This window comes from Taeniopygia guttata, chromosome 3, assembly GCF_048771995.1.
Source record: "Taeniopygia guttata chromosome 3, bTaeGut7.mat, whole genome shotgun sequence".
Lineage (NCBI taxonomy): Eukaryota > Metazoa > Chordata > Aves > Passeriformes > Estrildidae > Taeniopygia > Taeniopygia guttata.
Window position 1 is genome coordinate 60,976,223 of NC_133027.1, and position 16,828 is coordinate 60,993,050.

The following is a 16,828-nucleotide window of genomic DNA, read 5'->3' on the forward strand; positions in this document are numbered from 1 at the left end:
ACAAAAAAAAAAAAAAAAAAAAAAAAAAAAAAAAAGATATATTCCTACTGTAAATAAGACAGACACAAGTTTCATTTGTATGATTTTACTTCTCTGTCTTTGGCCTTGGGTGCTGTCATCGAGAAAAATGGATATAACCTGTGTTCTTAACAAAAAACAAAAGGACAATGATTTCCTTTATTACACTCAAGGCTGTAGTCTTCAAAAGGAATAAAAATTACTCCTAATTTTCTACATGATTAAGTGAAGGCTCACAAGAAGGTGATGTGGATAAAACTATATAGGTACACAAATAATAGGTACCAAGATAAGGATTTATACATTCATTGAGAAAAAGGCACCTTTTTAACGTATGTAAAATTACTAGAGTATTCTGTGTTCATGTTCATTTGTCTTTTTAATAAAAAGGGCAGAGAAGTGGAAATTAACTGTTTCTGGCTTGATATAAAGGTTATGCAGGTTAAACTGAAAAATGTTAATGCATTCCTATAGGCGGTTAATGGACAGTTTATGCAACCACTTCTTGACATGAAATTGTACTGTATCTGTCTTTCCAATACTTTAATTTGACTTTTAATGATATCAACTGATTACATTCATCTATGTAGAATAGCTCAGTTACTTATTTCTCTGATTTAGCTGTTTATTTCCTTGTACAAAATGTACATTCTTATGATACTTTGTTCAAAATCAAATGAATTTTTCACCCTGTCTTTTAAGTATTACAAGAGCTGCACAGAAAAGTACTTAAAAAGATATCAGCATGAGGTCTGTTTAAGCAAATATTGGTTTTAGATTAAAATTTCATAACTGTGTCCAACACTGATTTATACAACATTGCATAATATGGTTTCAAACTGTCTATTACAGGTTCCTTTAAACTATATAGACATAGCTAGTGATTAAAGGCTTTTTGTTCAAGTCCCCTGTAGGTTTAGAAAACTATGAGAAAAGAAGTATTCTCAAGAAACATTACATGATTAGGCTGAAAATGCACTGCAATTCCTGAAGCAAAATTCACATCAAGATTTTGTAGGATGCAGCTCATGCAAAAATAGTCTTCTACCAGTGTGAGCTGTATTAAAGCTCCATACTCAGTAAGTCCACCAATATCTAATCAGGGAGTTGGGATGAAACTTTCACCCCCACTGGCTCACTTCACGTGTTGCCCACTGCAGAGAAGCTTTCCTGTCCTCTGGAAAGCTGCAATGTACTGGAGACACCAAGTCAGAGCCAGTTGGCCTAGAATGGACTAACAAGGGACAGTTCTGCTTTGTCAATAATGCAAAAGACTTATCTCTGATTAATTTCTTGGATCTTCTTCACTGAAGAAAATGATACCAGTTCTATGGTTTTGTTCCATAAATGACTATAACTTCACAGCTTCTGGAAGAAACCAAAACATCCTGCCTTTCAGTGAGCTCTGTGCAAGAAAACCTGCATGCTTAAGGGGAGCACACATTCTTAAAGAATGATCACCTTTACAACTTCAGTGACTTGCCAAAAGGCACAAGAGATGAAGGAAAATTCAAGCTGCCACCATTATTTTTAAGTATTCCTGTTTAAGTACACCATCTGCACAGGAATATGTTTCTTCTGAAGCCACAGGTTCTCCCATCACGTCAGGCCTCCTTTCTAAGGACCCAGGGAACTCCTGAGAGGGCATGTTTGTCCCCTACATCCTGACAGCTGACATCACCAGATCTCAAATCCCTTCTAGCAGGCCCCCAAGTATGCTTGGATCTTAAAAAGTAAAAGTCTTTGTCTACAACATTATCTTATGTTAACTCCAGAGATATTAGGAAGAATGATAATTTGTCAGGTATATTGAATTAATTTGTTAAAAATAAACAAGGTTAAAAATAGAAAAGAGTGTTACTTCCAGCAAGCCAAGAGGAAGTTCCTGATTGCAGACTGAAAGACAGCTTACCAGAAAAGTGTGTAATCAAGGGATCCAATTCCACAGCGCCCTTAACATCATTCCCTTGGTCACACTGTCTCCTAGCACTTGCTGTGTAGTATTTCTTGCCTCAATATCCCCAGAGTTTGGAGGTTTGAGGCTTTTGAATGTAGAAGAATGTTTTCATTCTCATAGTTTCTTTGAAAATCTGTGCATTTCTCTAATCTGCATTTCTCTAATGATCAATGTGCTTCACTGTGGTATACCTTGAACCAGCTGCTTCACAACTGTGTGAATGTGAAATCCTTAAGGTCTCTCTAATATTGCTCCCTTTCATACAAAGAGGGGGTCTTGGAAGAGCCAATTTCCCTATTCAGATCTACTTTTTATCTTGAAAATCAAAAAAAAGCTGTAGTTTCCAGCTCACACTAATTTTTTCTCAGTAAAGCTGTGGTTTTGTTTTCAGTGGGTTTTTTGGTTGTTTTTATCCTCAGTGTGAAGAAGATACATCAGAGTTTAATTTTATTTTCTGTAAATTAAACACAACATGTTAAAACTCATTATTAGTTTGAGGTTTAGTCACACCTAACTAGGCTGAATGCCACAACTCTTAATATTTTCCTGCCTGCTTGTTTTTTAAAGTAAATGACATAAAGGATATGTGAAAAGCTGTAATGTTCTTTAAACATAGGTTATACAAAAATAGAGACTGAGCTATTTTAACAAAAGAGGCATTTTTCCTATATCTTTAAGATAAAAGGACCCCAAACAAATTAAGGAGAAGTAAGAGATAAAGGGGTCTTTATATCCTCTCACAATGTCTAAAGAGCCCCTGACAATCTAGGTAGATTGTTTCCAATTCAAATGTTGATCAAAAAGAAACTACAGAACATATGCTTACAGGAATGAAGGATAAGTATTGACAGTGTTAGCAGGAAGCATATTAGCTATATACAAAAAAACCCTTGGGTTTTGGAATTTCACCACACCATTCTAATGCAACAGTTATCAGGATTCATTCTCATTACAATTACATGTGGTCCAAAGAAAGAGGAAAAGTGAAATAATTCAGTTTAACAAACACTTCCAGTCTGTAAGATAAAACCAAGTTTGGAAAATGAACTCTGTTCTGCACTAATCTGTTTAAAAATTCTGGCTACAGTTTAAAATATCATAGTACAAAATAATCTAGCACATCCTTCCACTCCATTCTTAAACCTGAGTAAAAGTAAAACAAAAGCCCATATATTTATCTACAAAAGTCAGTTCTGTCTTCCATGCTTTTGTTTTCATATGAAATCATGAGCAGCTGAGCATACAGGGCCAGGGAAGTTGCCTTAGTGATTTTGTGGATCATCTTTTCCTTACAGATGAAAAGATACTAACACTTCCTTGCATGAAGTGTCTTTTTAAACTGTCAAAGATGCTTGATTAATCCTTGTTCAGTGAAAAAACCTTCATGCTCTGTTCCTCGTGTCTGTGGAAGCCAGATTTCTGCTTCAGCATCTCCTTTATTAACCTTGATCTCACCATGCAAACAATACAAGTTTTTGCACTTCTGAAACTCTCAAATTATATTCTACATTTGCACACAGTGAGAAAGCTTTCATGCATGATTGAGCCTGTTTACATTTTCCCCATCTGATTTGAATTGCTCAGATTTTATGGGTGCCTCTGACTCAGCTGAAAAAGATAGCTTGTCTCCGCACAATTAAGTCTTTCAGAGTAGCCAGAAGTACCAAGACAGTGGAAGGGAAAACACAGGAAGCTCCAAAGGACAGGTTCCTACTTAAACATTTGAGTTAAATTTCTTTCAGAGGTACACTACAAATGAAAACAGAATCAATATGTTTCTGGTTTTTCTCCTTTCTTACAAATCTCATTAAGGTCCCTGAATATTTGCTAATTTTTTAGTTCACGTGTTTTGTTTTGGGCCTTTGTTATTTATTTCTAGAATTCAGAGTTGTAATTGATATTTTTTGCAGAAGTTCATTTTGGTTTAGTTTGGTTTGGCTTTCTAGGAAAACTTTAAAACCAGGAGAAGAATCTATCTTGTTATAGCAGCAAAAAAAAAAAAAACCACACACACAAAAAAAACCCCAAAATAAAACAAAAACACACAACAAACAAACAAACAAAACCCCACAAAAAAACCAAACAAAAACCCACAAAACCAAACCCCCCCCCAAAAAAAAAAACAACTAAAAAAACCAATGGAAATTGGTTAATTGAAATATTCGAACTGATCTAAATATATTGTCCAAAGTATTTCATTTTATTGAGGCTGAAGAAGAATAAAGTTTCTTTTCCATTTTTGACTACCACCTTCTATTTAGAGAAAGTTCACTCATATAAACCAAATATTTGAAGTTCTGTTATGCTCACAATTCTAAAAACATTTATACAAAACATATTTTAATCATAAACAATGATATACTGAATGTTTCCCAGGTTAACCATGTAAGGCCAAGCCAAAATATTTTCTTCCCACATTGATGAAATTGAGAAGGAATTTTGTTTCCTTTTCTTAAATCAAACACACTAATTCAACAGCTCTACCTAAAAAAAACTTGTAAGAAAACACTCCTTTGTTTAAGATTTAAAACCCACAGAACTTTTAAGAGCAAATAAAGATTGTGCCAGATGCTGCACAAATCACATATGCACAGTGCAGCATTGATCCCTGCTCAGCCATACCTCAGGACAAATAAATAATATGTGGAGATGAAGCCTCCAAAGGGTCCCCTACCAAAACCAGGAAATACCTGATTTTATATTCCTGATATTTCTAAGCACATCACTTAAATAAAATAAACTGAGCCTCAAAAGGAGAAAGTTTTCTAGATTTTCTTGTACATCATAAAGAAGAAGAGAGGGAAAAATTCCACTTTTCCATCCCACTGCAAGTCACCTTTAAAAGCACATGATTTTCCACAGTGCTTACTCCTGTTCCTTTAATTAAGAATGACAGATGCTCAACATCTGGAGAAAATAAGGTCTGATTTAGTGGCTACATTGCACTGGTGGAAACTTCAGACTGCAGGTTTGGAGTTACAGCAAGTTTGAAGTAGAGGTTTAAACCAGTTGAGCTGCTGAAAGAAGTCACATGAAGTGATGTCTAAAGAAACAACATGAGAAGAAGTTTTAATTTCACTTAAATGGCATATTTCCATTTTTCATAGTCATATGCAACCTGCCAACCTGGTCATTCTTTTGTATCTCCACTGTCTTTTATGCCTGCCCTACGTTGTTTGCATTAACTGATACTTTGTCATTGCTCATTTCTTACATCTCATATTTTCATGCATATTTCAGTGGAAGATTAAATATTTTTAAAAAGAGGAAGAAAACCTCAGACACTCCAATAGAGTGAGTTAAATAACATGGCATCATGCTGACAAAAGGTGGTTTTGCCACTCCTTGACTGTGAACTCAAAAAACAAGTCCATAAAACTTAATTTGGGCTCAAAGACCTGCAGTGTAAAGACACTTCAGTGTCTGTGCTAGGGCATAATTTGTCAGTGCATGTGTGTTGGATGAGGCCAGCCAGGTGTTGGAAGACCCTCCCCAGAGCATGGGGAGGGTCTCCAGGGCTACACTGTGCTGGATACAGTTCCCCACCATCAACACTTGTCCACCTACTGCCAATGGACACGTAGTGATACTTTCTGTAAGTCAATTCCATTTTGCCTGTGATGGTAATTAATAAATTACCTGTCTTTATCTCAAGCCAGGAGATTTTCCATAATTTTCTCTTACATCTTCTTGATGAGACAGAGCACAAAAGTGGCTGAGTGGGTGTTTGGCAGATGACCAAGGTCAACCCACCACAACATGTAAATAACGTACTGTGTCTTCTAATTGAAATGTAGCCAATATGACAATTCTGGTTTGGTCTGCTTTCTCCACAGAAACAAGCCCTTTCCTACCTTCTTACCTCCCCCCTGCCAAAAAAAAAAAAAAGGGAAACAAACCACAGGCAACACAACACCAAAAACACAAGTCATCCTTGCAAACTGATTCACAAAAAAAATATGCCATAAAACACACGCATAGCTACCATATAGTAAAATATATTGAATAATTATTATGGGGGATACTTAGCCACAGGGTAATACCTACAAGTTACTGGAAATAGGTTTTGTGTTGCTTTCAACATTTTGAAAAACAGGCGACTAACTTTATTCAGACATAATTTTTCACTATTGTATAAAACTAAGTCTAAAATACAGTCTTTTCTAAAATATGCAGAGTCCATTCTCTCCCCTAGACTCTTCTGCCTTTCTGTAAAGTCCTTCTCATGTGCCTATTTCTATCATAGTCCAGAAAGAAGATTAGGGAAACAGCACTGGAAAAAACTAATCTTCTGGTATTTCTAGCCTAAGTAGTAGTCCAGGTCTCTGGACCTGTGATTATCTAAACCAGTCCTCCTACTGTGAATATATAATTTTGGCTTTAAAGAGGGATCCCAGGACTATTGCTGGTGCCAGGAAAAATGTTTCGTGTCCTCTCAAGCTCAACAGCAAGCATAAAGGCTGTGGGGAGGAGGCATACAAATAAACTGAGGTGAAAATTTTCAGTTCAGAGAAAAATTGAAACATCTCAGCCCTTTTGGAATAGATCTTGCTGGGAAAAAAAAAATTATAACTGGCACAGGTTTGTCTAGTGACAGTATTAAGGTCATGGATTTTAATTGAGATTTTCTTCCACCGATGGAATTTCTATTTTATGAGATTTGGGAAGTGGTTTTCTGGGCAGTAAGCAATAGAATGAATCCTGGGAAGGCCACAGAGCAAACTTCATCTTTTACCCTTTTTGAGATTTGACGTTATAGTTCATAAAGAAGGGAAATTTTGGTGTTATTTATTTTATTTCGCATTCTTCCAGATTCTGATAATTGCAAGGTTTGTTTTGTCCAAACCATGGGCTTTAGAGAAAAATCTGTCCAGACCAGTTATAATGCATAATATTAGTTTATATACTAAATGTTAATTGTTATTTCTATTAGCAACAATTTATAATTCAGTTTCTTTAAATTTCTCAGATTCAGTGAAGATAAAGCACTTTTTCTTACCAAAATTTAAAATGTTTCCCCATTGCTGAAAGATCAGTGACAATTTACAAGCTGCTCAACTACAGAATTTGTAGTCCTAGACCAATTTAAAACATATCTGTCGTATAAGAAAGAGAAAGAAAAGAAAAATCACTCTTTGGAAAATGACTAATATATGATAGGTTTGTAAAAGAGCTTTGAGGCAAAAACTACTTATGTGGGAAAGATATTTAATGCAATTAGAAGTTTTTCAAATAGTTAAATGAACCAGAAAGAAAAAATAAAGCTGGAATAATTTCATATAGGTAAAATTTTAATCTTGAATAATGAGGAAGTTGTGAGATTTTTAGAAGTCTTTAATGCCAAAACATTTTTTTTTCCCTTGAAGACTAGTGTTTGAGTAATCTCAAATTTCATCTTTCTTCTAAGGAGACTGAATTTCCTCATCATGGGGAAAGCCTTCCCTACTCTGCGACTCCCATGCAATACCAGCTGTACTTGAACAGTTCATAATGCTTTGTCTACCCTGTCCCTGGAAACTACCCCAAGAGGGAATCCTACATCTAGCCTAAGCAATCCATTTAAGGGTCTAACTAACTGTCTTCTCAGGTTTTTAAATTTTATGTAATTGAAACTTATTTCCCATTGCCCAACTCAGAGAGAATATGAGGCACTGTTTATTCTTCTTCAGAATTAGATCTTTTATATACATGTCAAGCCAATTGTCCCCAGGGAGACCCTTTTTTTTTTTTTTTCTAGGTTATTTTTGCCAAGGTCATGTTTCTTCTGTAGTCTTTTAGGTTTATTCCTCTTTCTCTCACTATTTATTCCTAAGAATTGTGCCCCCTTGTTACTTCACAACTGTTCTCACACAAGCTGCCTTTCTGCAATGAATTTCTGTTAAATTTCTGTTAAGTTCTTTGAAGGTGGGGTAGGAACTGCTTGACAGGCTGTTTGTCACTATACCAGCTTTCTAAAAGATGCTTGGGTATTTAAAGTCCTCCGTCAACACCAAGTGTTTCATCACACCTGATCTCCCAGGCTGGGTGTTCAATGGCAGACTTCAGCATCAGATCACTCCTTCCAGCCTTCTGTTACTGCCCAGAGATTTCAACAGGACTGTCATCCCTTCCTTTCGGGATTTCATGCATGACCATGACACTTCCAGATTTGTAAAAATTCACTAAACCAGTACCAGAAAGGCCTAGCATTTGTCAGGGCTATCATCCTAACATAAATGGATACAGCTTCAGTATTGATGCTAGCCAGGTTTAGGATTTTATCAACATATGTCAAATTGGAATCCATCTGTTATGGACTCTTTGCTACTTTACTGCTACTCAGCTTCCAGCTCCCAGGTACCACACTGCCTGCCATGTTTATGTGACTCCTTTACATACCAAGGGCTGTTATTCTGGTGTAATTTATACATCACCTGTTTTACAACCTCACAAAGTGCCCCATTGTGTGGGACTCAGGCTGCCTTTTGCTTGGATCATTTTCTGACTCACGTATCTGTGTAATGTATTCATTTCCAGCACTTCTGAGCTGTGCTTAGCCATTAGGAAGGTGGTGATTCCAGGTCATCTTATTGTACAGTTCAGGTTTTTTTATATTGACAAAGCTCAAATAAGACAAATATTTAAGCAAGAATGGTGTAGTAACATTTCTTTTTTCATTATAATCGCATAGAAACAAGAGCTATTACCTTTCTTCCCCCCTGCTTAGCTCACTGAAAGCATAGATTTCAGTGCACAGAAAAACTGCAAAATTTCTTTATTCTCCTTAACGATAGCACATTAATGTGTGTTATCTGTAAGCGAGTATATGCCCCTGCTGATTCCCGTGGTTGCACAGTAAAGCATTGTTCTACCTTCAAAAAGGTGATGATTTACAGACCATACCAGACTGTCTTTTAGGACCCTGTTCACACAGGACAGAACTCAAATGGGGGTCACTGAAGTCTGGCAGGATGCAGTTTCCATGTAAAGAGCTGGCAGAAGAGATCTCATCACACAGCTATATTTTTTAAAAGAACTGATCAATTCAAAATATTTTTACTGCAACTTTATTCTGTGCACAAAGACCCCTTGCCCTTTAAGATAGAGTATATAATATAAATTGAACATCCTTATTCCCCAAATGAGGGCATTTCTTTTTTAAAAAATAAGATCATTTGTAAGAGAATCTTGTTCAGTCATTTATAAATAGTCACCTCTGTAAACCAAGAAATAACCTTGTTTTAAAAAGTACCAACATTGTTGTTCTGTTGTCACCCGCTGGTAATTGAAAATGTGTTTCTGTCAGTTTCTCCTAAGACAGAAAGTAATTCTTTCTAAGATCTTGATCTTAAATTGGCAAAAAAAAAAAAATAAAAAACAACAAAACCACCAAACAAAAAACCTCAGTGATAAAGGAGCCAGAAGTTGTTACTTGTACTTTGCACTGGTGATATTGCTACTGCCCTTTCTTATAATCTAAGACATTATTCTTACTGGCTCCTGGAGGGCAGAAGTACAGTCCTAGTTTTTCATTGTTTTTTCCTCCTGCATTGGTATTGCACACTGCTTTGTACTGAAATTGTCCTGAAAGGTCCTGTGAGGACCTGCATTACAAAACAAACAAATGCCCAAAATCATATAGGGCCAAATCTTGAGGCCTCACTTTAGCTTTCAGATTTGTCACTACTCATACTAATTCAAAAAGGATTTTACCTAAGCAGATCAGAGGAAGAATTAAGAAGAGCTCTGTGATTAAGACAGGTCTTTATGGTTAGAGTAGTAACAAGCCCTCTGCTGCTCTGCTTGTGCTTCACAGATCTGATTTTGTTTTGTCTGGTCTTGTGGAATAAAATAATAAGAGTATTCCTTGCACTATCTGATTGATCTCCTGTTTTGAGAAAACAAAAACACTTGCGAAAGGAGAACCAGATATGAATTGAGGCAGTGCTGAGAAATACAGTTTTGTAGCTTCTGTACTTGAGGTGCCTCATGCCCAATGAGACAGAGGAAAGGAGGCACCAGCATCATAGTCAGGGCTATTTGCATTGTTGTGCCCATCTGACCCTTGAGCAAGCTCAGGTAACAGTAGAGAAGATGGTTCATTCCCATAAAGCCCCCACAGATCAAAAATGGTGCCTTCTAAAAATAACAGTTCTCCGCTCTGGTGTAAGTACAGACTCTTCTGCAAGCTACAGAGAGCGAGTTACAGAAAATGTCTAGCAAGCAACCATGTAGATCAATCCAAAATAAAAGAAGGGAAGCCAAGGGTAGGATCATGGGCAAACTGCATCAGTTAGAGAAGCTGAGCTTCATCACTACAAAGTCAACCTAAAAGGGCTAGTTTTGCTGGACAATTTGTGATATATTAGTCAAGTTACAAATTTTAGGCTTATAATGTAATGGTTTCTGTTTGTTTTTTGGTTTTTTTTCTGTATAATCATCATCTCTGCTTTTTTTTCCCCCTACCTGCCTTCACTAATCCCACACATTTTCTAATGTTTTTCAGGACCCTTTAAATCTTTGCTGAAATTTTTCCTTGATTGGTAGTCACTTTTCATGATTGGAAGTTGGAGAGTCACTCTTAAAGCATTGTACCTCCTTTGTAAAGTTAAGCACTCAAACAGCACAGGACATGATCTGACTTGGTTTGCTATCTCTCAGCAGAGTGTCAGGTAGGCAGTAAAATTTCTCCATAACTCTACCAGAACATCTCACTTACATGAAAAGATTACTGCAGGTTGTGGGGGTAAGGCAATTCATTCACTATCACTCATTCCACCCAGGTCCTCTCTCTGCTGGGAGTGTAAAGAGGCTAACTGCATTCCAAAGGAAGATTTTAGATGTGGACATGTCCTTTATGCTGTAGACTAGGACCACCAGCTCATATCCATTAGGCCAGCAAAAGAAACCAATCACATGGCAATGATTTTCAATCACTACTGGTTCAGGGTTAGAGTCAAACAAGTGACCTGGAGGTGAAATGTTCCACATCCCATTACTGATCTTCTAAATTATTCTTCCCCCACAGACGAGGCTTGACACACATGAAAAAAAGTAGATTGTGAGGAATTGCAATAGAAAAACTGAGACAGTAGCTCATAATAGATGTGGATTTTGTAAACCCTTTATGCCTAGGCAATAGTGTTATGATACAATGATAAGGCAGAATTATTGATTGTATCTAGTGGGTCGTAACTGAGTAACCACACACAGCATACTCAGTTTATGAACTAATTCAACTGCTTTACAGTGTATGGCAATTTTTCTTTATGTGAAGAAGAAGCTTATTAGAATTTCTGTATTTTGGAACTATTTAAAATAAGGAATAGCTGAAAAAATCTGCTTCCTCAAAGCAGAATTTTTTCCTATTTTTTTTCTTATAACTTCTCCAGTAACTTACTGAAGGATAGAAACATTTTGTAGAAAATTTGTCTCTGGGGTGCAACCAAATCTGAAGATGAGAAAAAGTGCTGTATCTCATGAAGGATTTCATAGGAAATAAAGAATGGAAGAAAATGAAATTACAAAATAAAAAGTTCTATAGAAGATACTTTTGGGGACTGACTTCAGTAAAAGAGGTAAAAAATGTTTAGGCAGCTTCCTTCACTCACTGCACAGTTATCCGCCTCATTGGAGGGGAATACAAACATTAAATGAGAGATCTGAGGCAAAACAAACACTTCTAAGGACTTACATCATTCTCCCTCTTCCCTGTCTCTGCCTTTCTGTCTCATGCTATGAGGCATTTAACAGTTCCCAGCAGGGCTCACACCCTCCAACCCAGCAGCCTCGAGTCATGGACCAAAAGTGCCATCAGTGCTAGACCATGACAGAATGGCAACTGCAAACAAGAGTCAACACCTTTGTGTTTGTCCAGGCTTGAAATAGTTTGACTCTTTGAGCAGGGGAATGTTTTGCAGATTTTTGGGGTGTTAAGTTTGCCCAAAAGCTAAACTTCTATTTAGTGCAGCTTTTTTTTTTTTTTTTTTTTTTCCAGGGAGCAGGGAACCATAAGAAGCAAAGATCTAGCAAAGAATTTTTTCTTTTCAATTCCCACCTCTGGCAAACAGCTCATGCAGCAAAGAGAAGGCACACAACAGAGCTGCAGGAGTGAAAGCACTCCGCTCTAAAAATATGTGACAGTGAATGATGTGGAAAGAGGTAGACAGGGAAGTGAGTGTTAGTAACACTTTTGAGGATCAATCACTTGAACTATGGTGTCACTCCTACAGGACTTCAGACAACTGTTTGTTGGAGCACTTACAAAATCCAGCAGTTTCTCTTTTAAGGGATGAATGAAAAATATCAGCTAGAGGAAGAATAAATTGCTTATTCCACATAAGAAAGACTGTCTGAGCTTGGCATCAAATAAAACTTCCTTCACACAATGCAAGATTACTTGTGCACTGAGAAACCAGATGGGCTGTCAGAATTTAGATACAAACTGACTTTGAGGTGTACTGGGGTCTTGGTTATACAATTAAGAAGGAATAGAATTCTTCACAATATTATCCAGTCCATATATAACTTGAAGTTTGTCCTCTAATACTTATTTAGGATGAGCTAAATCATTTGTCTCTCCACTGACTACGGAAGGAACCTGGACAGCTAACTTGGAACAGGCCATCAGTTTTTGATAGCTCACATTAGGGGAGGTGGAACTGGCCTGCAGTATATTTCATATAACCAGTATCCTACTAAAATTTATTTTTCAGAATTAAATTTAAAGAGTGGAGGAGGAGAATTTTGCCAGTAAGTCTTGAAAATAGACAGACACTTAGCAAGATAGAGACAAAAAATGATGTTACTGCCTGAAGGTGACCCAAGGGAGAAGGCTGGCATTCAACAGCAGCCAGATTGTATTTGTGGTGGGGGAGAGGGAGCAGGACAGGAGGGAGAAAAGGTTTTTAAAAGTGTTATTCCATATTTGGCTGAATAATAGAAAGTATGTCAGGAAAAATAAAAAACTACCAAATCATCAAAACTACCCTATGTGGCTGTACTCTCCAGCTGACTCTGTGAGACACTGGATCCTTTCAAGTCCAGTTTGCAAAGATTCAGTGGACCACGTCTTGGACAGATTCACAGTAACAAGTTTACATCTCTCATCTCTAAGCTAAACTCAAGTCTGACAGAAGCATACCAGTGTTTGTCATTCAAATGCTGTCACTAGTAGCGCCTCTCCTAGTAGTATGGCTTTTATGGTGTTATTCAGTATCATTGTTTATCAAGAATGAAATAAGGATGATTGAAGGAGAGGAAAGGAAAAAGTGGATGAAAAGCACCATCCAATCTACTCAGTCACACAGGGGATAAAAATACTTAAATGTCTGAAAGGCAGTTATATTGCACCATAAGTTTGATTGGTCTACATATCAGAAAATTATCATTTACTTAGCAAGTAAGTGTTTATATGTCTGAGTCAGGATATCTCTTGAGCTGATAATGTGGAGTAAGAAATGCATAAGCTTTTACAATCACAGGAAAGAAGACTAATAATAAGAAAGCAGATTAAGCTTTTACAACTGAGGAACTATCTTCCAGCTACAGTACACCATTGCTCTGAAAAAAGCTACACCATGATGGTTCTTGTTTTCTGGAGACTGACACCACTCATGGCTGCAGTCAGGAGGGGAAATGCACCAAGAGAAAACTACCTGTGATACACTGGCCAGGAGACACTATTCAGATGCTAACTTTTTGAATAACTTGCTAACAATTTTGAATAACTTCAGCTTTTCCTTCTATACTGTAGAGCTTGATAGTGATTTTGGCATTTTTGTGCCTGGCTGGATAGGTTTTGTAGAAGGGAGGAGAAGACAAGTTTGACAACTTTCGGGCTTCATTAAGCTCAAAGATTAAACTATGTGCAAATCCATGGACAATGCAGCTGAATGTTGACTTGCATCTGTAATGGCATTGCTATTTGTAGTCAGTCAGCTTCTGAACAGTCTATTCAAATTCCCTTGAGTAACTGCTCAAGAAAAAACTAAATTCTTGAAGTCAAATCTAATTATCTCTGTGCAGAGTGGCTATCTAACCAGCACTGTCCATTTTTGGTCAGTCTGGGACGTTGTTACACCATTTCTTTAAGTGCTCAACAGCAAATTGATGACATATGCAGAAGCAGGGAGATTAAAGCGTATGTTCAAGATTTTATACCTCATGTGCTTGCCATTGGCAGCTTAATTTTCATGTTTGTGAATTTTGTGATCTTGTGCACCATAACCAGCATACACATATGTGAAGAACTAATGCTTCTTTATTTCCAGCTGATGTACTTTAGCTGAATTAATTCAAGTAAGCACCAAAAATTATTCTTTTAGAACATGAAGTGTGATATGGAATGAGAAAATGAAAGCACAGACCAGTTCTGTGCAGTCCCATAAAAGCATGTACCCTGTTATCCCCTCTGTTTGTCGGTAGAAACTGGAGGGTCTGCTGAAATAAATGTGATTTGAGCAACCAAGGAGAATTTTTCAAGCCCAGGAGATGAAATGTGTTACACTGCCATATATTTGCCTAATTCTGGCTCACAAAGCAAGCACAGTATTTGTCAAGATCACAAAGCACCCAGAATTTAAGAGCTCAGACGTCCCAAAGTCCAGCTTTCTCCTTCCTTTGCTATGCTGCTTGCTGTGAAAAGAAAAATATTGGAAGGTTTTGAGAGGCTCCCCAGATTGACGTCTGCTGTTCGATACCCACCTAATGAGCTGCTTAACAACTGTTACCAAAATTAATGAGTCAAGTCACAGTTGTAATTACCATATTGCAGATCACAGTATTGTATTAGATTACCATGGACTTCTACTTAGGAATATTTACACCATGACGACTGTTTGAAATGTGCTCCAGTATTTCAGCAGATTGCGTTGCCTCATAGCCCATATTTATTAGGCTAGGCAGGAGTCACAGGAGTCTTATCATGAATTCTTTGGCTCCAGCTTGTAGGGATCAATGAAGAGCCAATCTTAATGTTAAGAATATCCAGGTATTGAAAAATGCACAAATGTTAAAAAGACCTTAATTGTACATATGAGCATACACTGCAAAGGAGCAAGTATCTGGGTGATGAAAACACTAATCTGGGGCCAGAAGTGAATGCTTCGCTATCAAGATATATTAGTATAACTGGGCATAAATTAGTCTGATTTAACTCCTACTTCAGGAGAGAAGCAAACTGCTCAAAATATAGTGTTCCAGCAATTTAGGATAACCAAGCATAGTTTCCTTATACAGAGCCATGCTTTCTTCTGTGCAGAAAGAGGTAAGAAACTGCTCTACACAACAATATCCTATACATTATCTTGAAAAGTCTGTAATTTCACCCTCCTCCTATTTCACTCTCTGCTAATGAGAGATTATAAACAAATTGTCTTTGCTTCATAAAATCAGATGGTGTGAAAATGGTCAGGGTTCTTGCAAATTTGGATTTATCTCCTATTTGTTTACTATTAACAAGGGTTCAGGACGCTGCAATATGTGTTTGTGTGAGTACAAATATATATATATATTATATATATATATATGTACACAAGGCACCTGAACAAGTACAGGAAACCAGCTGTTCAAGGGGTTGCCACTGTCCCCTAAAGCCAGGTATCACAACTGGGAAATGCTTCCTGGAGCCTCTTCTCCATCTGCCCAGTCCCATTCACTTTTCCGCAGCCCCCAGCACCTCACTGCATTTATGGAAGAGGGCTTGCCCATGCTGCCTCCTGCTCCTGTGCAGATCACTGGCAAGCTACGAAACTGGGAGGTGCATACACTGCTTGATGGATAACTTAGAGGGACTTGCAATGAATGAGCATTTGGAGCTCTTACCTTAGAATCTTGAAAAGGCAATTTCAGAATGGCTGGTCTTGGTTCCCCCATTTCCTGCTCCAAAGAGAGCCTGTTAGGACAGACAAATGAGCCAAGTCAATAACATCCACCCGGACAGGATATATTGAACCAATTCAAGGGTAGGTGGGGAGCAGCTGCGGTCCTGCCTGTGAAATACTACAGTCATTGCCATTGTGCAGTGAGTCATCAAGCCCCCTTTATTTACACCTTTATATAAGTGCTGGCAAACACTGATTTATGTGCTGAAAACTGAGAACTGGGGTATTGCCATGTTAAAGAAAGAAACACAAGCACATACGTGCACAGACCAGCAACTTATCTTCTGTCTGTCCAGTAGAATTTTAAGCCACAAAGACCTGAAAGAGATTGACCTTTTATTACTTTTGAATTGAGGACAGATTTCCACTTTAAAGGCTCGATTATGTTGCTGGGCTTGCTTGTTTACTTTTTATGATTTTGGAAAATTCCATGGTAGCTGGGCAATGTAACAGAGCTTAGGCTCTATTATGTGTTTAATTTCAAGCCCTGAATTGTAGTTTACAATTTTAATCAATTTGGTGCCTAAAAAATTGTTATGTTTACATTTGAAGTGCAAAGTTATAAGGACTGATATTTGACAACATGGTTCAGATTTCTGCCTGGTTTTACCTGGAGAACATGAGGTTATCCTGAGAAGTATGTGGTTGCTGGCTTTTTGGAGGGTTTGACAGATTCATGATTTCTGAAGTTCAGCTATTAATAGCTGATCTTCTGTAAAATCCATTCTATCCAGAATTTCTGAATAGGATATCTCCTCTGATTTTACTAGGAGAAATTTATTTATTTGGATAACTAGACAGAGACTTTAATTTTTTTCTCTCTACCTGCAGAATTGCTTGTTTTAGTTGCCTAGTTCTTTAATAATCCATTGGCCTCATCAGGAAAGATGAGCCTAAAGATCATTTATGGTGTGGTTATTGGAAGGTTCTGAGACAGATGCTTTATGTAAGGTAGTGCCAGGGTGCAGCAAGAATGTGTGCATTGGAACTG

General features: G+C 37.4%; 1 long non-coding RNA gene across 1 annotated transcript in view; it reads right to left on the reverse strand.

The window, feature by feature from the left end:
• Positions 1-15,848, reverse strand: part of LOC140683719 (uncharacterized) — a 62,449-nt gene extending 46,601 nt beyond the window's left edge. Inside the window, exon 1 of the long non-coding RNA XR_012055073.1 lies at positions 15,779-15,848. This is a non-coding gene — a long non-coding RNA (uncharacterized lncRNA). The remainder of the gene's footprint in view (positions 1-15,778) is intronic.
• Positions 15,849-16,828: the final 980 nt, after the last annotated feature.